The sequence below is a fragment of the Pleurodeles waltl genome, chromosome 3_1 (genome assembly GCF_031143425.1).
Source record: "Pleurodeles waltl isolate 20211129_DDA chromosome 3_1, aPleWal1.hap1.20221129, whole genome shotgun sequence".
In the NCBI taxonomy this organism is placed as follows: domain Eukaryota; kingdom Metazoa; phylum Chordata; class Amphibia; order Caudata; family Salamandridae; genus Pleurodeles; species Pleurodeles waltl.
In genome coordinates, this window is record NC_090440.1 from 1,500,024,842 (window position 1) to 1,500,048,616 (window position 23,775).

Here is a 23,775-nt window from a genome sequence, read left to right on the forward strand (position 1 = left end):
AAGGAGCCTGCACCAGCTGCTAAGAAGGGGAAGGAGTCTGCACCAGCTGCAAAGAAGGCACATGGGGGAAGAGCCCATCCACCAGTGCCAAGAAGGGTAAGGGATCACCAGCCCATGAGCATGTGGAGAGGAGGCAATCTATGCCAGCAATAGCTGGCAGCCAAATACCCCCACCACCACCAGCTGTCACAGGGCTTTCACCGCCAGCCGTGGTTGTGCAGCCATCAGAGGGTGCAGGGGCTGAGCAGGAGCCTCCCACAACCACCACCACAGTGCAGCCATCAGAGGGTGGAGGGGCTGAGCAGGAGCCTCCCACAACCACCACCAGAGTGCAGCCATCACCGTCGGCAAATGCCATATAGTCCAGCCTCCAAGGGCTGCTGTGTGGCCTGCCCCACCGGAACCAGTGGGCAAGACACCCACTTGAGAGACTGTGGCCTTGCACTCCCCAGGACAAAGCACAAGGCATGTTGCCTCCTCTAGCACTAGTGGGCAAGACACCCACTTGAGAGACTGTGGCCTTGCATTCCCCAGGACAAAGCACAGGGCATGATGCCCCCTCCAGAACTTGTAGGCAAGACACCCACTTGAGAGACTGTGGCCTTGCACTCCCAGGACAAAGCACAGGGCATGTTGCCCCCTCCAGAACCAGTGGCCTTGTTCCCACATCCGGCTGAGGTGCCCCCCCTTCCCTCTGAGGTGCCTACCTATTTGTCAACTGATGCCCCTGCAGTGTTTTACCTGAATTGGTACAGGATTCGAATGGGGCCTTAGACTGTACCCTGTGCCCATGTGGGCCCTTTGAACTATGAACAGGGCAGTGTCCCTTTTTTATACAAGTGTACAGATCTGTTTCATGGCCAAATCGGATTGTGTTTTTTATTGTTGGACTGATTACAATAATTTTTGTAAATTCTGTTTGCCTTTGCATCATTCTGCAGATTTTCATGGTCAAATTGTTATTGTAATGCATTTGGTTGTGTGTATGACGTGTGTATGTCGGGTGTGTGTGGTGTGTGTGTGTGTCACTCTTGTTTTCCTCCCATCCTCCCTTGTGTGCTAGGCGGCTGTACTCACAGTAGTTGTCTTCGCCGGCGTTGGTCTTCTAGGTGGAGCATAACGTAGAAGATCATCGGAAAGACTTGCAGTTCAGGTTCCATTCCAGCGTGGTTCTTCCCTGTGTCTCCAATGGTGAGTTCTTCCACTTCTGTGATGTGTTTCCCCCAGGCTTTTGATGGCGTTTGTACCGCCCCGGAAAAGGTGGTGAAATTGTGTGTCTTAATATGGTGGGCGGTACTTTTGCCTTCCGTCTGGCTGTAGGTGGATACCGCTGTGGTGACTGTTGTTTCTGCCCTAGCAGTCAGTGTGGTATATTGGTTGTCTATCGGAGATTTCACTGGCATGGTCATAATTTGGTGGTACTTACCGTACATGGTATGGAATATTAGCTATCTCTAAATAGGAAATGACATTGGCGGCAAATGCCGCCTACCGCCAAAGTGACGGCCGCATATACAGACCCTGTGGCCAGCGACCGTCCATGGAATTATGACCATAGCAGAATATCCTCCGAATCCCCTTAATTTTTTATGTGTTCAGCACAGCAGTTTTGCTGCAGGATTATTTATTAGTCTATTGTTAGACTCCCCCGATATCGATAATTTCCAGGGGCTAAGCTTTGACGATGACATAGTTTCTGCGATCCTACAGACTCCATCCATTCTGGTAAATGAGGGTGCTGGGCCTTCGGGCCCCACCAAAGCAGAATGGGATAAACTATCCACACTAAAACGAGATTTGTTAAAAACAGTCTTTCATGGGACAATTATGACGGAATATTTGAGAGCCAACATAGCCCCCAATGGACTACTCGTGTCAAACATGCCGAGGATTTTCCTACCAGACTTGGTCTTTAGGAAAGACTGGGCTCAAATTGCCTGGAAATGCACCTGTGATTGGTTGGTATTGATCATCAATACCTCCAAACGGATAGCAGAATCCATGGCCGTACAGATTACCTTCATGGAAAACACATTGAAAACTACAGTTTCCATCACAGCATTTAAGAATCGATTAGCTGAGATCAATTCTGATCTAAACGAGTCAAAAGAATTTTTAACTCAACAAAAAATTACGAAATTACAAAAAGACATTAGCAGATTTAGTCAAGAAAAAGTCTATCCCTATATTAAAGAAGACTATTTAGCCGATTTACAATCTGTTTCATCTGATGATTCTTCTACGTCACTCAGGAAACCTCGCAAATATAGCCATAGCTCTTCATCCGATGGGTGGAGTACAGACGATGAGAGACCACAACCATACTTAAATTTTCCACAGTTTCATCCCAACCAACCAATTGGATGGCAGCAACCCTTCCCGTTCTACCAACCCCGTCCCATGCTTCCATATGTGCCTTTTTTAGGCAACGGCAGGGGCAGGGGAAGAGGCAGAAGGCGAGGAAGAGGCAGAAGGGTCCACTGGGCACAGGAGGAGCCCCAGATGGTCACACGGAGCCAGGGCAAAAACCAACCACCAAGGACTTAGTCATCAACCTTTCTGCTAGCCCCCTCTCCCCTGAAGAATCGACCGGTAAGGGTCTGGGGTGTGTACCTACTCCCAGAGTAGACTTTTTCCGCCTGCAAAGTGAACTAACACAGTTCTTCAGGAAGATTCGATTACAGGCTTTCTTTAGTGACAGACCTCTCGATACGGCACCCACAGATTCAGGCCTCAAAAAACCGTCCAAATTCATGCCCCCCGCAGCTGCTTCACCCTGCGAGATCCTGGCATTTGAAAAAGCAGTCAATACTGACCTCAATAAACTACGACCAAAACATAGCTTTGTTAATATACCTAAAGTAGAGAGTGACGCTCTTAAGAGGTTGGCAGCTGATAACAACATCACCATCAAGCCAGCAGACAAGGGCGGCGCCATAGTTGTTTTGAATTCATCAGACTATAGACAAGAATGTCTTCGCCTCTTGAGTGACTCAACTTACTACACACAAATTGATCACGATCCAACAGCTAGAATACAAACGGAGATTAAAGGAATGATTAATGAGGCCATTAGCAATTCTTGGATTTCGCAAAAAGAAGCGGATTTTCTAGATACTGCTAATCCTAGAATACCATACTTTTATTGTCTGCCCAAAATTCACAAAGGGAAGATTCCACCTCCGGGTCGCCCAATCGTGTCAGGGATAGGATCTATCCTTGAGCCGTTGTCCACATTCTGTGACCACTTTTTGCAACCCCTTGTGCAGCAGTCCTCTACATATCTACGGGACACTAAAGATGTCCTTAACCTCATTGAATCTATTAATTCTGAAGGTGATGTCCAGGCATTGATCACCTTGGATGTTGAAGCATTATATACCAACATCCCTCAACAAGCTACTTTGACGGTAGTAGAATCAGCTCTCCTATCAACCACACTTGATTTAACTACTCCGGTGCATTTCATTATGCATTGTGCAAATTTAGCGATGAAAGATTTTTTTTTTACAGTTCGAAGACTTGTTGTTCCACCAGATTCGAGGTACATCAATGGGCAGCACTTTTGCTCCTAGCCTAGCATGTCTCTACATGTATGATTTCGAGAAACAATTCATACTACCTACCTCTAATCCATATTTTGGTAACATCAAATTGTGGCGTTGATATATTGACGACATTTTGGTCATCTGGCAGGGTCCCATTGAGGAGGTGACAGCCTTTACGACGTGGGTTAACAATCTTGATCCTTTTTTTAATTTTACCTCCTCGGTCTCTACCACCACGATCACCTTCTTGGATCTGGTGATCAGTATTGATAGAGGCACACTAATGACCTGCATACACCAAAAAATTACAGACCGTAATAGTTTATTACTCTACGACAGTTATCACCCAAAAGCACTCAGAGATAACCTGCCTTTTGGCCAATTTTTACGGTTACGCCGTAATTGTAGTAACATTCACTCTTTTGATACACAAGCTACAGAATTGAAAAATAAACTATATGACCGTCACTATCCCACAAGAGTGGTCAATATCGCCCATAAACGAGCTAAATATAGTGACAGGGACCTATTACTACAAACGGTGCCTAGACGTTCAGATAATAAACTAACCTGTGTCACGACTTTTACACCACTGTCTAACACAGTCAAGAAAATCATCAACAAAAGATGGGAGATCCTTCTTAGTGGGGGTGAGAACATCCCAAAACCACTATTTGCCTTTAGAAGGACCACTAATTTGAGAGACATACTGATCCATACAAAACCCAGACCCCGGGTGACGTCCAGCAGACAAGGCACCTTGTGGGAGTTACCACCAGTTATGGGACATTTCCCATGTGGAAATTGTAACGTGTGCTCCCTAACTAAACGAACAGATTCATTGGAGCGAGATCCGATTGGGCACTGGCGACTACTTAGACATACCAACTGCAACACCCTAAACTGCGTATATTTGATAACGTGCCTGTGTGGCTTACAATATGTGGGGATGACCACAAGAGCGGTCAAATTAAGAATCAATGAACACCGCAGTAATATTCGTTGTGGTCGAACTTCGACTAAACTAAGTATTCACTACATCGAAGTACAGCATAGTCCGGATGACATGTGGTGGGTTGTACTACAGACATGCCCACAGAGAGGCGTTGAGTCTCTCTTTGAGTTAGAACAACGTTGGGTATTTAAACTTGGGAACCACCGTAAGGGTTTAAATGATGACATCCCACGGATTAATTTTTCCCCTTGATTTAACACTAGTATTGAGAAATCAACATGGTAGTTTTTCACACATAAGAGTAGTGATGCCACCATTTGTCCTCACACTCTCTGAAAATATATTGGATATACAGTGTTATCCCTGGCCCCTAGATGACTTGACCCCATCTTTACCCGACAACAGAATGATTGTACACAAATCAAATTGTGCTGATGACGAATACCCATTGACTTAAATGTAGGAATATCCAAGACTTATGACTGGATCTGCCAGCTCTATTTCATTATACCGTGTTGATAGATTTTTTGAAAACTGGCATTTTACTTTAATTGGACGCATTTTTTCCACCCATCAGTTCATTTGTATTAGTTATAAATCAAATGTAGACGCTCCATTATGGCCACCGTGTTGCTTACCGGCATTACGAATGTAGTCCGTCGTTTATTTGTAATTGACGATGAGCGCATTTCCTGAGACTCGCACCCGTTGCTTAGCAACGCGCGAGTAAGCCGACTTCCGGGTTTGGCTCCATTTCTTCTCCCGCGGCCGCGTCTCCCTTGTCATTACGGGAGCGCGACCCGGGGTAGGTGCAAGTACCGTCTGCCAGTCCTCACCATGTAAGTGTTCCGTGAGCCTATCTACACAAATGTTTGAATGTGGAATAGATTTCCGAGTATCGGCTGTTACGAGGGGCCGCGCTTTTTTCACACTCGGCTGAATGAGCATTACTTGGACTGCCGCATATTAACTTTGACCTTTGCTAACAACGAGGCAACTTATGGTAGCGATTGTGATTGCACAAGATAATGAATTCACCGACTAGACAGTTCCGTTTCTTTCTCTTTTTTTTTTTTTTGTCTTCCCTAATTAGGTGGATGTTCAACTTGACTATTAGGGACACAACTACCATTAATAGACCTGTATTATTTATGTTTATGACAATTGCCCTGTAGTCTGTTATTGCCTGCTTCAATTGAGACACTCACAACATAATGATGAGAGAGCACGCAACAAAGTGGGGCGACTCTCTTTTTGATTGTTTACCTTTATATGTTGGGAATCTGACTTATTTTTACCCGTTCTAGGGTGTTGAAGTGTGTGTTTTTCTGACTCTCATATTTGTTCTTTTATTATGTGTTTTTTCTATATGAAAAGTAGTGTGTTATATGGACCAGGCCTATGGTCCGCGTGATCCCATGAAGCCCTGTCTCAAAGTGGGAGGGTAAGCACAATTTGTTTGTTTTACTGGCATGGGTGTGTTACCTCTATCACGATCACCGTGTGCCACACAACTTAATGTACATTTAATTAAATCGAATTCTATCTACATTGACCGGAGCATTAACCAATGTTGTGATTTTCATACATTTTCAGGGCGACGAATAGGAACGACATACTGGGTCATAATGGACTCATGTAAGTGACTGACAACACTAAACCCCCTTTTTTTTGATTGTCAGTTGTTATAGGCAAGAGCCATTTGAGTTTGTATTTGGAGAAGCGTTATTTCATTAGGTCCTGAAGAAGCGTCATTGGATCCTTTTGGACCGTATAGACGCGAAACATGTCGACCCGATTTTGAGGTGGGTCTTGTAGTTTCTTGACCACCCTGCTATGTGCGATACAGTTTGAGAGTGGTCGAACATTACTTCGAGTTCACTCTCCTGGTAATTGTTTTAATCTTGGCCTGTACCCCGCATTAATAAAGATAGCTCTTAGCGAGGGTCTTTGAGCCAATGTTATTCTTTGTTTGCTTTTTGCTCTCTCCTCTCTCCCTCTCTCCCTACTTACCTGCGGGAAAGTGTGGCATCATCAAAAAGAACTCCGGCAAAGAGCCCCCCGAAAGGGTGGTGCCCGTCAGACATTGCAGCGCAAGTCTGACGAGGAGCTGGTCCGATGATGAAGCATGACACCCATTTGGGTGTGTGAGGACTCTTGCTCCTACTAAATAGGACCCCCTAGTACTCACCCTGTTTTCTTCTTGCTCTTTAGGAACAGTGTATTACATTATTAGTAACTGTTATTGGAGGGTATACACTGGACCTCTAAATCCTCCGAATCCCCTTATTTTTTGATGTGCATAGCAGAATATCACCAGAAGGCTGGCAGAATTCCAGCTACGGTAATAGTGGCAGACAGCGGTAAGGTGACACTGCTGCCAGCAGCAGCGCCACACCAGTAAAACGCCGCCGACCATATAATGTTCCATGATACGGCCTGGTGGCGTCCCGTCTCCTGCTGGAGGACCCCCTGCAAGCAGGTAAGTTGGGTTCTCCAACAGGAGAGGGGGTGGGAGGTGTTGTGTGGGTGTGTGGGACTGTGCTTGAATGTGTGCATGCTTGTGTAATGCATGTATGCATGAGTGGGTGTGTGTGTATGTGCATGTTGTGTCGTGTGAGTGCATGTGTGCCTGGATGTATGTTCGTGAGTGTTGGTGTGGGTGTGTATTAATGTATGCATGGTGGGTGATTGTGTGTATGTGCGTGTGTGGGTTGTGTATATGGGGGGTCGGGAGTGGGAGAGGGAGTATGGGGGAGGACTCTGCAGAGGGGGGCGGGGTGATGCCTACCGCCATGGTTTCCATGGTTTCCATGGCAGAGCAGAAACCACGGAAACCATGCGGTGGGCGGGGTCAAAATTCCATGGGCGGCCTAGTGATGGCCGTTGGTCTGGAGACTGTACCCTCCAGCTTGGCGGTCGTTACGGTTGTCTTTGGCCAATGTCATAATAGTGGAGGTATGTACCGCCAGCCTGTTGGCAGCACTACCTCCACTATTACACCGACCGATGGGGTCATAATGACCCCTTTTGTCTGCTCATTGTCAAGCTATTAAGGGTTGAGCTGGGATTCATTTATTGAGTCCTGACTGGACCTACCGGGGGTTAGTGACCTACTGCAAAGTGTTAATACTTACCTACCCTTACCAATAATCCACTTTCAAACTGAATGTTATATTAAACTCCTGTGTGTGATCTCACTGTGTTTCTCTCCAGTAACTGAAGGTTGTACTGTGACTTGCTGTATTTTGACAAAGAATAAAAAGGTTTTAACAATATAAAAAGAAATGAGACTGCATGATCTCCACATCGAGCTGGGCAAACTTTGGGAACTGTCAGAAGATATATGGAATTAGAGTTCAAAGTGTTAGGGTTGATACCAGGAGATTCTTTTTTGAAAATTAATGTATTGCGCAATAACAAATGTATAGTGTAATGAAACTGATACATTAAATAACAGAGGGCCAGTGAAGACTATGGAGCAGATAGAAAAACTGTACTAGTTGTGCAAGGTTCAGAAGAATGCATGAAGAAGCATTCTGTACCACTTGGAAGCAAGAGATAGTTTGGAGAAGAAGGCCAAGAAGGAGACATTTTTTTAAATCAGTCTGTAATGGTGTGACTGTTTGAATGCTGTTTTTTCAGTTTAGCAAGGGGATGATGGGAGAATATTTCATAGTAACTTGACATGGTATGGAATATTAGCTATCTCTAAATAGGAAATGACAATGATGTATGCTATCCTGAATACTATGAGTCCACCCTTTATACAATACCTTAGCCAATTTGGATCATCTAGATCATCACAGAACAAGCAGTCATCCAAAGGAAATCTCATTGTTGGATGCTCCCAAATGCATCTAAATTCACCCATGACATATGTATGAATGTCTTGGTCAAGTAATACACTTTCTGACACTGCTTATAAGGTGAAAATACGCCCAGTTAGGAGCAAAGCAAACTAAACACCATGATTTTTTACATCCATATGTGGATGCGAGGTTCAATACATTTTTGCACTGGGCTTACCCTAGGACAGTGGTAACAGACACTGGTGGTTATGTATGGAACTTGAGTGTTATATCAGCAAATACATAATGCCTTTCCGTAATCTACCTTTAGTTAGCTTAAAATGATAAGCATTCTGGTTGTTGCCTTTCTAGAGAATATTTCGAATGAAGGGTGTGTGCTATTCCCGAATGGCTGGCAGGATGATGTATTCACAATGAACTTAAATCTGTACGGCAGCTCGGTAAACATTTTGGCATAAAGAAAGTGGTACTGAGACAAAAAGGCGCCAATATTTCTGGGACTTTGACATACATCAGTTCTGCTGTGAGGTCTACCACTAAACTCCACACACATTACAGTTCATCGTAAGCATATTCAGAGGCGAAAGTCCTTGGAGATAGCCACACTAAAAGTTGGTTTCTGTGTATTCACGTAGGACTTTCATATTTCCTGCCGGCCGTCATCCCAGATTACAATGGTTAGTTCTGTATGTTTCTTTCAAGTGATAGCGAACAGGTGCTTGTTTTTGCGCCACTAGGCCCCAAACGTGACCATAACGTTGCACATATGCACCATCGAGACTTTCATAAGAGCGATACGGGGTTTTCTAGTCAGAATACTGACTTGTTCCTCCTGATTTTGACATACCATTCCTTTGTGACATATCTTGCATTGGATAAAAACATTTAAAAGTACTCTGCCTTGACAGAGAGCTATGTTTAGAGCCCCCACTGAGTTTTTTGTTCTCGCATATGTTCTTCATTACGAATTATCCTGCTGTGTCTTTTTGCTATAGGAATGTTGTTGGCCTGTGGATTATTGATTATTCCACATTATTAGGGGCGAACTTACTCGGTAGTATTAGGGGGTTTCTGAGACTGAGGTTTCTCAACAAGAAACGTAGAATATACCTAAAACAGACAGTGGGTGGGTGGTCTGGGGCATTGTTTGGCTTGTGGTGAGTTAGGGGAATTCGTTTGACATCTGGAAAAGTAAGGGACATTCTTAGCAACACTAATAATATACCTAGAACCATAAGCTGTTGAAACAACTTTGCACAGCAGAACATGTTTCAAAGACCAGCTAAAAAATAATTGAATGACAGACAATTCTATGAGCCAAATCAGTGGTGTAACAATAGCCCCAGAAGCTCCTGTGGTGCAGGGGGTGGGGGCAGGGGGATTGGGGCATTCCAGGGTGCCCACTAAGCACACTACACTGTGCATGGGAGGTGGATCCCTGGCCAGCAAGCTGCTGACTGTGTGGGTTGTGGGCCTCCTCCATATTCTATGGCAGAGGTGCCCCTTCAAGTTTAGTTATGCCACTGAGCCAAATAGATGACAAGATGGTACACTGCGACTTTTTAAAGTGAAACAATGAAGCACAACATTCATTTGGCATATAATATCATGTATACTCACGATACAGTGTATTGTTCAACTCCAGAGCTACGTCGTTTGCTTGGCTTGCATGGTTTCATTTAGCGTTTTTAACTGTTTTCTGTAAAACAGGACTTAGATTTAAAAATGGCCAGTGCAAGGTCATAGGAAAAAGACTCATGTTATTTATAGGGTCCAGATATGTACTTAGTCAAACATAAAGCAATGCATCAAGTAGAATGTCATATTACATCTAATGCCCGTATCCTGCCACCACCATTGTTTGTAGAAAAGCTAGTTATGAAGCCAGGCATTCTGTCTTACCTGATATTCACTGTAGAAGCTTTGCTGGTTTGAGAGTGACATTTTCGCTTGCCTAGGCACAATAGGAGTCTACCTCTGTGGTCCCAGTCTGATGGCACTGAGACCAGTCAGCACACAGCCCTAATGAAATAGTCTGGATGGTGGATCATGTTGTACAATCCATTCCAGTTTCTCAGCACAGTAGGTGTTAGACCTGACAGCTTTGTTGTGGTCTTCATCCCCAACTCTTTTGCTAACCCCCACCTCTTTTGTGACCTCGTTTTTGCTGGTGTAATACTCTACTTGTGCTCTCTCCTCTAAACATAGTAATGTTGGTTCTTGCTCAATTGGCTTACGTAATTTAAGTATAAGTCCTTAATAAAGTGGTACTACATGTACCCAGCGCCTGTGAATTAAATATCACTAGTGCCCGTTGAACACTGATTATGCCACCCACTTATGTAGTCCCCCAATCATGTCTTAAGCCTGCCATTGCAGAGCTTACATGTGCAGTCTTACACTGCCAAGTCAACCTGGCAAAATAACTCTTTTGCCAGGGCTAAACCTTCCCTTTTTATGTATATGTCACCCCTAAAGTAGGCCTAAGAGCGCAGTGTGCAATGTATTTTAAAGGCAGGACATGTGCTTTTAAGTGTTTTTCAATGCTGCAAGGTCTATCTCTCTCATAGGATAAAATTGGGATTACATTATTATAGTTTAAAAGTATAATTCCCAAGCTTTCAGGTATGGTGCCTCTGGAATCACAATTTAAAATCCAAACTTATGGGGAAGTTGGATTTTAAATTGTAACTTTGAAAATGCCACTTTTAGAAAGTTGGCATTTTCTAACTTTAGCCATGTGGGACCTGCTGTCTGTCTCTGATTGCATGTCTGACATGGTTGACAGCTAGGCTTATTGTTTTCCTTCTAGACAGCCACACACAACGGGAGCTTGTGACTTGATTGGCAATCCTGGCAGGATGGGAGGGAGGAGCTGGGCACATCTCACTAACACCTGAATAGGATAGTGCCTGTCCACACAAAAAGGGCTGAATATCCCCCTGTAGTGAGTCTTGAGCCAGGTCAGAAAAGGCAGTTCCCCCCTGCCACTTTTAAGGCCTGTTTTGAAGTCTCCCCCACTTCGAAGGCACCCTCGGGTATAAGAAATGGACCTCAGGCACCACCACTTCACTACGCTTCTGGACCTTTGGATACTCTGCCAGTGAGAAGGACTGCTGCGCTGCTGAGGAACTGCCACTCTGCTGGACTCTTGCTTTGCTGTGCTGACCTTCTGCCTCCTCTCCTCTGTCTGGATGAGGACTGCACTTGCATAAATTGAACCCAGAACCCAAAGTGACTCCAAGAGCCAGTTCTCTGGCCTGATCTGAAGTCCCTGGGACATAAAAGACATCCAACTACTCGGCACCTGGACTCTGCCTTGTTTGAGTCTACCCTGTCAAGTGGTGCCACCCCAGTCCTGGACCATTGGAAGTGGGCCTATGGGGTTTTCCAGTAGAACTAATGCATCCTTTCTGCTGAGTGATGCAAATCCAAGTGGAACCATTGCATCTTCTCAGCTGAGCTGTACATCCTCAAGCAGAGCCAATGCTGCATGGACTTAACCTGTCATAAAAGACTTGCACAGCTGTGGCATCCCACACCTTGGGTTTGACACTCACCTTTGGAACTGTTGCTGCGTGCTGCTTTTCCCAGTGCAAGTTCCTCACATCTCCTGTTGACAGCAGCCTCGATGATTGCGTGGAAATTCCTCATTGCAGCTGACGCATCCCCTCAACTGCTCAATGCATCCTCAACACCAACCTTTGCATTGCAATCTCCTTCAAAAGGATCCTTGACATTAACATAACAGAACCTCGCTGCATCTCGTATCTGATGCATCACCTTGGCTGCTCAGCACATCTTTGACACAGATCCATGCTACACGCTGCAACTAGGATTTAAAGGTACTTTGGTTCAGTGAACTTAATTGGGCCCACATAGCAGGCCCGTGTTCCATCGTGGTCTGCCTGAACTATTGACTTTTTCACCGTCCAGCGTGACCAGATAAGCACAGCTAGTGCTTTATGCTTCTTTGTCATCTGTTACTTGAAAAATTCAAAATTCAACATCGTCTGTTCTCCTTATTGTATGTTCGTTGTTTTGGTCGCGTTTTATTTATTAAATTCAGATCTATTTTTCTAACCTGGTGTGGGATCTTTATGTTTGGTGGATACACTGTTTTACTGTTTGAACTGCTCCAAATTTACTTTACACATTGCCTCTCAGTTAAGCCACCAGAGGGGGAGCACTGGTCAATTTGCGGTTTGCCTTACCCTGACTAGGTTTGAGGTTGCTCAGCATTTCTCTTCCGATCACGTGGTGGAGGCCTGAGAGGCTTCAAAGGGAAGGAAAGGAATTTCCTTCCCTTTGAAGTTTCTCTGAGCGTTTTAGCAGCCGGATGGCGAAGCAATCCCGCTGCTAAAATGTCCACTAGACACCAGGGATTTTTTTTTACATAAAATTGCCATAAGGAGAGCGACCCCTTAGGCAAGGGTCGCTCCCCAGGGGTGGCATTTGTTTTAAGGCCTTTTCTGCCCCCCCCCTGGGCAGAAGCCTCTAGGCGCCAGGGATACATTTTTGGGGGATTTTTTTTTGTGGTTTTGTTATGTTTTTTAGAGGTGGGGAGCGACCCCTTAGGCAAGGGTCGCTACCCGGGGTGGGGACAGGAAATGTATTTTAGGCCACTTAGGCACCAGGGATTGTTGTGTGTGTATATTTGTGTTTTCTTTAGGGGAGCAGCCCCTTGGGTAAGGGTCGCTCCCCATGGGGGCACATTACTGTTGGCCATATCTGCCCCACATTGGGGGCTGATGGGCCTATTTTGGAAGGCCCATCTGCCCCCAAGGAGGGGCAGAAAGCCCACCAGAGGCCATTGAAGTTTTTTTTCAAAAATAACAGGGTGGGGGTATGGCTATACCCCCACCCCAAAAAAATTGGGACACAGTTGTTCTGCCCACCAGTGGGCAGATGGGGCAATTACCCCTGACCCACAACCCGGGGGGCAGAAAGTCTACTAGATGCCAGGGAATTTCTTTTTTAAAATATATATATTGGGATGGTGGCTATCAACCAGTATGGGCCTGGTTACGCCCCCACCTCAACTGAAGGGGGTAACAGTCTTTCAGCTCTACCCCGCACTCTAAAACATCTTATCCCACAGAAAGCCAGAAGACATTTGATTATTTTGGGTTTTAGTTTTACATTTGGGCCATGAGAGCTTGGCTTACTCTCAAAATCGTCCCACTTGGAATGGTGAGGGCTGCACTTTGGGATGCTGCCATGTAGAAAAATCCACAAGACCTAGACACGTCTGAAAACTAAACATCTGGGTGATTCCAGGGAGGTGTGTTTCACATGCACCCGCACCAATTTTGTGCCCACAATCCCCTGCAAACCTCCAACTTTGCTGGAAATCACACATTTTTCCTACGTTTTTGTGATGGAACCTTCCGGAATCCGCAGGAATCCACAAAATTCCTACCACCCAGCATTGTCTCACCTGTACCGATAAAAATTCTGCTGCACTTGTCAGCCTAAAAATGTTTTTTTTGCAAACTGCCCTTTTGGACCCCCTTTGTTCCACCTCAATATCGACATGTTTTTGGCTCTTCCCTTTCACAAGCACTTGGCCCACCTACACAAATGAGGTATCATTTTTACCGGGAGACTGAGGGGAACATTGGGTGGTATGTCCCAGTGTGGTGATCCCATGCAGAAATGTGGGAAAAATTAGTTTTTTTAGCTAAATTTGAGGTTTGCTGAGGATTCTGGGTAAGAAAACTTTGGGGGATCCACGCAAGTCACACCTCACTGGACTCCCTCGGGTGTCTAGTTTTCAGAAATGTCTGGTTTTGGTACGTTTCCCTAGAAGGCTGCTGAGCCCAGGACCAAAAACGCAGGTGCCCTCCTGCAAAAACAGTTTTGTATTTGATAATTTTGATGTGTCAAGATGGTGTTTTGGGGCATTTCCTTTTGCGGGCAATAGGCCCACCCACAAAAGTGAGGTACCATTTTTATAGGGAGCCTTGGGGGATTGCTGGGTGGAAGGAAATTTGTGGCTCCTCTCAGATTCCAGAACTTTCTGTCACCAGAATGAGAGGAAAAAGTGTTTTTTGGCCAAATTTCGAGGTTTGCAAAGGATTCTGGGTAACAGTACCTGGGCAGAGCCCCACAAGTCACCCCATCTTGGATTCCCCTAGGTGTCTAGTTTTCAAAACTGCGCAGGTTTGCTAGGTTTCCCTAGGTGTCGGCTGAGCTAGAGGCCAAAATCCACAGCTAGGAACTTTGCAAAAAACAGCTCTGTTGTCTTTGGGAGGGGAAAAGGCCTGGCAGCGAAGGGGTTAAATTAATATTACAGATACAATTTTCAGACAGCACTAGTGCAATCGTTTTGTCCCTAAATATCAACTTTTCAGTTTATTAAAAGTATCCTAATATGTTATCAAATAAACTCATTTCAATTTTGCAAAATATTCTCATTTTCCCCAACAATAGCTTCTTTTCATGAAAAAACATAGCAATTGTTTCTGAACCAACAGCTTTTCACCATCAGCAAATGGATATTTGATGGCCAAAATTTAACATGTTTGTGTACTGGTGTCAGCCACAGACCAGCGTGGATGGTACTCTCCCAAATGTGATCTTTTTCATTGAAGAGCAAAAAGCTTGTTGGAACAGTTGGTCTTAATGAATTTCTTTGAACAGGGTAGCTTGTTTTCTGACCTTGAACCATCATAGAGCCTCTAGCCCTCTAATCTTGTCAAACATGTACCAAATTGTACTGTTAATTAGTTGCAGATTGTTAGTGTCAAATCCTCTGAGGCTCATGGTTGTTACATAAAAGTAGGGTAGCCTTTGAAGGCAACCAAGCCCTTTAATTGGAAGGCTGTGTGCAAGGTAGATGGAACACTGAATTTCATCCTGCCTTTTATGCCAATTAGAAGCCAAGGCAGTAGCCTGAAAGTGGCTGGTAGCAGTAATGGGATGTTCACTAATTCAATTTTTGAAAGTTTCTGGTTTTGGACAAAATAATATATTCCCCTTGACTAGTTGTCAAGGCCAAACAATTATTTTTATGATAGGAAAATAGCTTGAAATGCTAGATTACACTCCTTGCGTAATCTAACGTAATTTTGCTGTAATATTTCGTAATTGTGTTACAGTAAATTACGCAAATTATGCCCATCCTTAATTTTATTGATCTTGGAATGATGAAAGGCTAGGTGAAGCTCCTAAGATTTCTGCACACACTAGTCTCCTCCTGCACATGCACACACTCATGTGCAAATACACATTCATGTCCACATGTAAACACGAACATCTCCACACACCCACCCTCATGTGCACACCTACATTGATGCACACTCATATGCAACCATGCTTAAATATTGAAGTTCACATTCTCCAGCACACACAACATTTAATGTATGGACACACATGCACAAACATATTTATGTGCATACACAATCCCATGTGCACAGGCACACATGCACAGTCACTTGCACAAACACACTTGTGTATGCATACTCATACAAAGACATGTTCACCCACGTAGATTTATGTGCATTCACTCATGTACATACTCCTGTTATGACACTGTATTCTGCACACAGGGGAATGGTTAAGTTGCACTTTCCAGATCCGACCTATCAGTCACTGTTGATCAGGAGCCAGTGGAGGTCCTTGAGGTGGGCGGAGATGTGGCTGTGGCGGGGATATCAAGGATGAGACTGGGTGCTGCGTTCTGAATTCTCTATAGCCTTGGATGTAGCTTCTTTGTGATGTCAGAGTAGAGTGTATTGCCGTAGTCCAATTTGCTTCTGTCCGTCATTCTAATCTCAGTGGGGATCCACTTGAAGATCTTTCGAAGGAGACACAGGGTGTGGAAGCAGGCTGATGAGACAACATTGACTTAACAGGTCAGGGAAAGCATGGAGTCCAAGATGATGCCCAAATTGCCTGCATAGTCAATGGGGGTGGGGACATTTCTGAGGGCAGCTGGCCATCATGAGTTGTCCCAGGTGGAGGAGGTGCAGGCGAGTACGAGGATCTCTGTCTTGTCCAAGTTGATCCTGAGGCAGCTGGCTTCTATCGAGGTGGTGACTGCGCTCATACTGTTCTGGAGATTTCTCTTGGCTGTTATAGGATCGACGGTCAGGGAGAGGATCAGTTGGGTACTGTTGCCATAGGGGACAATGTTTAGTCCGTGCTGTCTGATGATTTTGGAGAGCGAGACATGTAGATGTTGAAGATGTTGAAGAAGGTCGGGCTTAGTGAGGATCCTTGGGGTACCCCGCAGCAGGTTTCTTTGGGAGTCAAAGTGTATGATGGGATTCTGACACTCTAGGTTCTTCAGGACAAGAAGGAACAAATCTATTCCCATGCTTTGCCACAGATGGCTGCATTGTGGAGTCTGGTGCACCGGGTGGAGTGGAAGACTGTGCTGAACGTGGTGGAGCGGTCGAGTAGCAGGAGGGCAGCTGTGTCACCTTGGTCCAGTATGGCACGGATGCCATTGATGGCTGCGAGGTGGGCTGCCTCGATAGCTGTGGTGGCTCCTGAAACCAGACTGTGAGGGATCTAGAATTTGGTTTGACTTGAAAAACTCCATCAGTTGCATGTTGACGGCCTTTTCTGTTAACTTGGCTGGGAAGGGTAGCAGAGCGATGGGTCTGTCGTTTTTGATCTCCCATGGTTTGGCTAAGGGTTTCTTTAGGAACGGGTTGATCTCTGCGTGTTTCCAGTCAGATGGGAAGGTAGCAGAGCTCTGGTGTGATGGTGGCGCTGGGCAGGTAGTTCATGGGTTTCCAGGTGTCTTCTGTAAAGATGGGGGTCCAGTGGTTCAGGGTCTGCGGCGTGGTGTCTGTGGTGATGCTAGAGAGCAGTGGGGGTGGGTTATGGTTCTTGAATTCTTTGTCTATATCTTGAATTTTCTGGTGGAAAAAGGTGTTGAGGTTGTCGCAGAGGTTTTGAGAGGGAGGCATCTCTGAGATGTCTGATCCGGGGTTAGTGAATTCCTTGACTATGGTGAATAGTGTGCGTTCTTGAATGGCAGCTTTCTAGCTGGCTCTAATGCGCTGGTGGTGCGTGGTGCCTGCGTATTTGTAGGCTGTGTGGTCTGTGATTGTTTTGCTGTTCCTCCACTTTCGTTTTATTTTTTACATAAGTAGTTGTGTATAATAATTTTGGCCCTGCCCCATACATAAAAATGTCTCATCCTTATATTCTTTTCTAAGGCCCTAATTATCAGTTGGGCAGAAGAGTAGATGCTATTTATCGGACAGGGTAAAATCTGACTACCTGTGACTCAGAATGTTTTGGTGTGGTAAATAGCACCTGTTCTGAGTTTTTGTGGATTACTGTGCAGATTTTGGTGTTTGGAGCCTCAAAATGTGACTATTAGTGTAAATACCATATTGTTTACTTTGATTGAATTCCAGCAGGATTGACCAGTCAAAATGTAGTGAAGGGTGAGTTATTTATTATTCTGAGTTATTACTTGGTGTTGTAAATACCACACAACTCGGAATTCTGACTCGTATGCAAGCAGAGGTTTGTGCAGTGTCAAAAAACGGTCACCCACTCATAAACATGTCCTAGCTATAGTTGATAGTTTCCTTTGATTGGCTAGAAGGAATGCCATTCCAATCTGAGGTTCCTATAATTTTGCATTGCAAATCGATAGAGAGTATAGTTCAGACATCTAGAGCTGGATATTTATTCCCCTGAGTGTTCAGATGATATGGATAACTGACATGCATTTGTGTTCATGGGATCATGTCCTCTACTCTGTCAGAAACTGTAGCCATTAATTATGCTTTTGGGAAGTTTCGATGCATAGACACAGTGCTCTATGAATTTGGACTATAAAAGTGAGGGAAATATGTCAATCATGTATTCCCTTATCCTTTTCTTTGATGGGTAAGCAATCACTTTTTCTCTGATTAATTGTTCGGATACCTTTGGAGAACATGAGGCTGAAATGTGTTCTTTGCATTGAATTTCTTGCAACACCATACTCTCAAAATGAAAGATCATCAATTCTAGAGCAACAAAAATCAGAGCCAACTACTGTTTTCCTTTGTTTGGGCAGAATTTAAAAAAAAATATATGATATAGTCACCACAGTGTTGAAAGAGTACTGGAAATTGACTTTTAGGCCCTGATTTATACTTTTTGATGCAAAAAGTTTAATGCCGGCTACCGCCATTCCTAGACGCCAAGTGGGTGTCATATTTAAGGCATGACAGCACTAAGGCATGGTTAGCGTCAAAATAAATGACGCTATCTGGCAGCAGAGGCGTAGGGAAGAATTGGGGTTGTGCATCAAAGAACAGTGCAAGTCAGGTTAGCGTCAAAAATATTGACTCTAACATGACTAGCGTCATTTTCTGATGCACAACCCCCATGGACATGACTCCTGTCTTAGCAAAGACAGGAGTCGTGCCCCCCCTGCCCAATGGCCATGCCCAGGGGACTTCTGTCCCCTGGGCATGGACATTAGGCACAGTGCCATGTAGTTGGGCCCATGTTAGGCCCCCCTATGGCACTTTTAAATAAAAAATAAAAATACTTACCTGGACCTACCTTGGATGGGTCCCCCGATCCTTGGGTGTCCTCCAGGGGTGGGTTAGGGTGTCAGGGGGTGTCCCTGGGTGCAGGGAAGGGCACCTGTGGAGTGCTTCCATGTTCTCCGACCATGGAAGTGAGCCCACAGGTCCCCTAACGCCTGCCCTGACCCAGGCATTAAATAATGGCGCTAATCAGGCTGAGCACCATTACTTAAGGCCCTCCTCCCATGTGTCATTTTTGCACGGGAGGATGAATAAAGCACAAATTCCTTAAAGAAAGTTTTTGCCCCGAAACGCCCACCTTGCATCTCATTGACGCAAGGTAAGTTTCCACAGTAAAAAAATTATGCAAACTCCATAACTTTGATGCTAGACGGGTCTAGCGCCAAAGTATGAACATGGAGTTAGGTTTGCGCCGGATTTTGGGTAAAAAGAAATTACAGCAAATTCATCGCAAACACAGTATAAATATGCCTCTTAGTATGGTATGGCCCTTTAACTTGTAGTTAACTGTCCCAGTGATCACCCACAGATTCTCAATCAGATAAAATTCAGTTTACATTGTGGCTCTAAAGTTACGAGATTATTTTTCAGAGAAATACAGCTTTAAACATAAATAGAACTCAAAGGATATTTTCGGTGGGGCAACAATTATGTATGGCTGAAAGATAAAAAAAAACATATCCAGCTATGAATAGCAGGTATTCTCACTCTAAGGAGATACAAGGGCAGACATTATCGTAATTGTCCCTCAGGCCCCTGGCAGTTAAGCAAGTAGCATAAACAATTGCCCAGTTCTTGAAAATTCCATAGCATAGAGAAACTGGATGCATTATTAAGATTTTAAACTTGCTTCCACCAGATAAAGTATGGTCACTGTACCCTACACGATCTCAACAAAAGAAGGCAATCATTATGGACCAAACTTTAAATTACTGACTAGAATATTGCAATTGAAAAAAGACATCCTATGTTTAAGTCATGCACAGCATGCTGCTGATTAAACAAACAATGGCAAAGCCAATAGGTCTCACCTTTGCAAGAGTCAATGTGTTTTAGCCATGTTGCAACATCGCTTAAAATTAGTGGCATTGAAGAGAATGGTATGGAGTGTTGTAGACAGGAATCGTGAAAAGTGGAGTAGAGTGGTGCAGAGTAAAGTGGCAAAGAGTGCAAATGCATAGAATTCAGTGGCATACAATGTAGCGTTATAGAATGCAGTGGTGTCGATTAGAGTGTTGCATAGTAGAGTGCAGTGATGCAGAGTAGAATAGTGCAGAGCAAAGTGACATAGGGTGCACAGGTGCAGAGTAGAGTACAGCGGCAAAGAGTGCAGAGGTGTAGAGTGGTACTGAGAAGAGTGTGGTAGAGTGGTGCATAGTAGAGTGACATAAAGTGGTGCAGTGATGTACAGTGCAGTGGCATAGAGTGCAGTGGTGTAGAGAGGAGTGGTGCAGACTACATTGGTAAGTAGTGCATTTAATGAAGAAGTGCATAGTAGAGCAGTGTAGAGTTCAGAGGTGTAAAGTGCAGTGTTGCAGAGTAGAGTGATGTAAACTGCATTGGTGTAAAGTAACATAAAGTACACTGGTGTAGAATGCAGTGGTGCAAAGTAGAGTGCAGTGGCAAAGAGTGCAGTAGAGTGTATTAGCGTTGAGTGCAGTGGCATAGAGTGGGGTGGCATAGAGAAGAGTGGGAAGAGTAGAGTGGTTCAGAGTATAGTGGAGTTGAGTGGTGTATAGTAGAGTAGACTAGCGAGTGCATTGGCATAGAGTGGTGCAGAGTATAGAAGAGCGCAGTGGCATAAACTTCAGTGGCATACAAAGCAGTGTTGTAGAATGTAGTGGCATAAAGTGGAATGGTGAAGAGTGCAGAAGTTCCTTGGAGTAGAGTGCAATGTTGCAGAGTGCAGTGGTGTAGAGTGCAGTGGTGTAGAGTAGTGGTGTAGATAAGTTTGGTGTAAAGTGCAGTGGTGCACAGTAGAGTGCAGTGGCATAGAGTGCAGTAGTGTAGAATTCAGTACCATATAGTGTACAGTGGAGTGGATTGGCATAGAGTGGACTGGTGTAGAGTGTGTTGGTGCAGAGTGTTGAAGAGTATAGAGGTACAGAGTACAGCTTCATAGAATTCAGCAGCATAGAATGCAGTAGCATAGAATGCAGTGCCATAGGTTAGATTGGTGCGTACTAGATTGTAGTGGCATACAGTGCAGTGGTGCAGAGTGGAGTGGTGCAGAGTAGGGTTGCATAGAGTGCAGTGGTGTAGAATTCAGTGGTGCAGACAGCAGTGGAATAGAGTAAAGTGGCATAACTTGATGCATAGGATAGTGGTATGGAGTGCAGTGGTGTAGAGTGGGAAAAGTAGATTATAGTAGCATGGAGTGCTGCAGAGTGTAGTAGTGTAGATTGTAATAGTGCAGAGTAGCGGTGTAGAGCTCAGTGACAGAGAGTGCAGTGTTGCAGAGTAGAGTGTGGTAAAGTGTAGCGGTGTAGAGTGACCTAGAGCGCATTGGTATTGAGTGCAGTCGCATACAGTAGAGTGGCATAGACAGCAGTGGCATTTATTACAGTAGTACAGAGTAGAATGCAGTGGGTAGAGTGCAGTGATGTAGAATGCAGTAGCAAAAAGTTCAGGGGTTTAGAGTAGAGGCCTAGAGTGCAGTGTCATGGAGTGGAATGGGACAGAGTAGAGTACATTGGGGTAGAGTGCAGTGGGGCAGAGTGGAGTGGTGCAGGGTAGAGTGAAGTGGCATAGAGTGGAGTGTGCAGGGTAGAGTGCAGTAGAGTAATGATGTAAAGTAGTGTAAAGTGCAGTGGCATTGACTGCAGTGGGGCAGAGTAGATTAGAGTAGTGTACAGTGGATTGGCATAGAGTGCAGGGGTGTAGAGTGGAGTGGTACAGAGTAGAGTGCATTTTTGTAGAGTGTTTTGGTATTGCGTGCAGTGTTGCAGAGTGGCATAGAGTGGAGCTGTACAGAGTAGAGTGGAGTGGCCTACATAGGAGTGGTGTAGAGTGGTGTAGAGTGAAGTGGCAAAAAGTGCAGTGATGTAGAGTAAAGTGGTGCAGAATTCATTAGTATAGAGTAGAGTGTGCAGAGTTGAGTAGAGCGGTGTAGAGTGAAGTGGCATACAGTGCAGTGGCATAGTGAGGAGTGGTGCTGTATAGAGTGCAGTGGTTGGAGAGGTGCAGAGAAGAGTGGAGTAATGTAGAGTAGAGTGTGCATGGTCTAGTAGCACACTGCAATTACAGACCACACACTTTCAATTGAAATGACCATTACATTTGCACAGACACACAGTTTTACAAATACAACTTGTAGGAGGCTGGCCTGGCTTATAGTGGGTACCTTGTGGTACTTACACCTTGTGCCAGGTCTAGTTATCCCTTATTAGTAGAATGATGTGTTCTAGCAGCTTAGGCTAATAGAGGTAGCTATAGCAGAGCAGCTTAGGTTGAACTAGGAGACATGAAAAGCTCCTACTATACCACTTATATCACTTAGCACTATATCATAGGAAAACACAATAATCAGAGTTACTAAAAATAAAGGTACTTTATTTTAGTGACAATATGCCAAAAGTATCTCAGAGAATATACTCCCTTAGGAGGTAAATATATTACACAAAATATACACACACCAACCAAATCAGGTAAGTAAATAGTTAGAGAAGTAGTGCAAACACTGTAGAACACAATAGAATGCAATAGGAGAAAATAGGCCTAGGGGCAACACAAACCATATACTCCAAAAGTGGAATGCGAACCACAAATGGACCCCAGGCCTAGTGTAGTGTGTAGAGGGTTGCTGGGAGTGTAAAAAAACACTAAGGGTGTCTAAGATACCCCACGCCAGGACCCTGAAAAGTAGGAGTAAAGTTACCCTACTACCCCAGAAAGACAGCAAAGTCGAGATAGGGTATTCTGCAAGGACAACAACTGACTGCAAAGCACTGAAGATGGATTCCTTGACCTGAGGACCTGCAAAGGAAGGGGACCAAGTCCAAGAGTCACGCAAGTGTCCAGGGGGGCAGCAGCCCACTAAAACCCGGATGAAGGTGCAAAAGGGCTGCCTCTGAGTGGAAGAAGCCAAAGATTCTGCAACAAGGAGGTTGCCCCTTGGAGGAGGAGATAGAAGGAGCGCTCAGCAATACAGAGAGCCAACGCAGAAGCAGGCAGCACCTGCAGAAGCACCTGAACAGGCTTTCAGAAGATGTGAGCGCAACGGTCAACTCAGCACAACAAAAGGGGCTCCAACGAAGTTGGAGTCCAACTCTGCGAGTTGGGCAATGCAGGACGGAGTGCTGGGGATCTGGGCTAGGCTGTGCACGAAGGAGGTCTTGCAAGAGTGCACAGAAGCCCTAGCAGCTGCAGTTCTCGCAGTACACAGGATTACTGTTTGGCGTGTGGAGGCAAGGACTTACCTCCACTAAATTTGGACATAAGGGCCACTGGACTGTGGGGGACACTTGGACTCAGCTCCTGTGTTCCAGGGACCACGCTCGTCAGGATGAGAGGAGACCCAGAGGTCCGGTGATGCAGACGTTTGGTGCCTGCATTGGCAGGGGGAAGATTCAGTCGTCCCACAGGAGATTTCTTCTTGGTTTCCAGTGCAGGGTGAAGGCAGACAGCCCTCAGAGCATGTACCACCAGCAAACAGTCAAGAAAGCCGCCAGAATGAGGCGCTACAATGTTGCTGGTGGTCTTCTTGCTACTTTGTGGCGGTTTTGCTGGCGTCCTGGAGCAGTCAGCAGTCGATCCTTGACAGAAGTCGAAGAGGGAAGTGCAGAGGAACTCTGGTGAGCTCTTGCATTTGTTATCTGGTGAGATACCCACAGTAGAGACTCTAAATAGCCCTCAGAAGAGGATTGACTACAGAGAAAGGTAAGCACCTATCAGGAGGGGACTCTGACGTCACCTGCTGGCACTGGCCACTCAGAGCTGTCCATTGT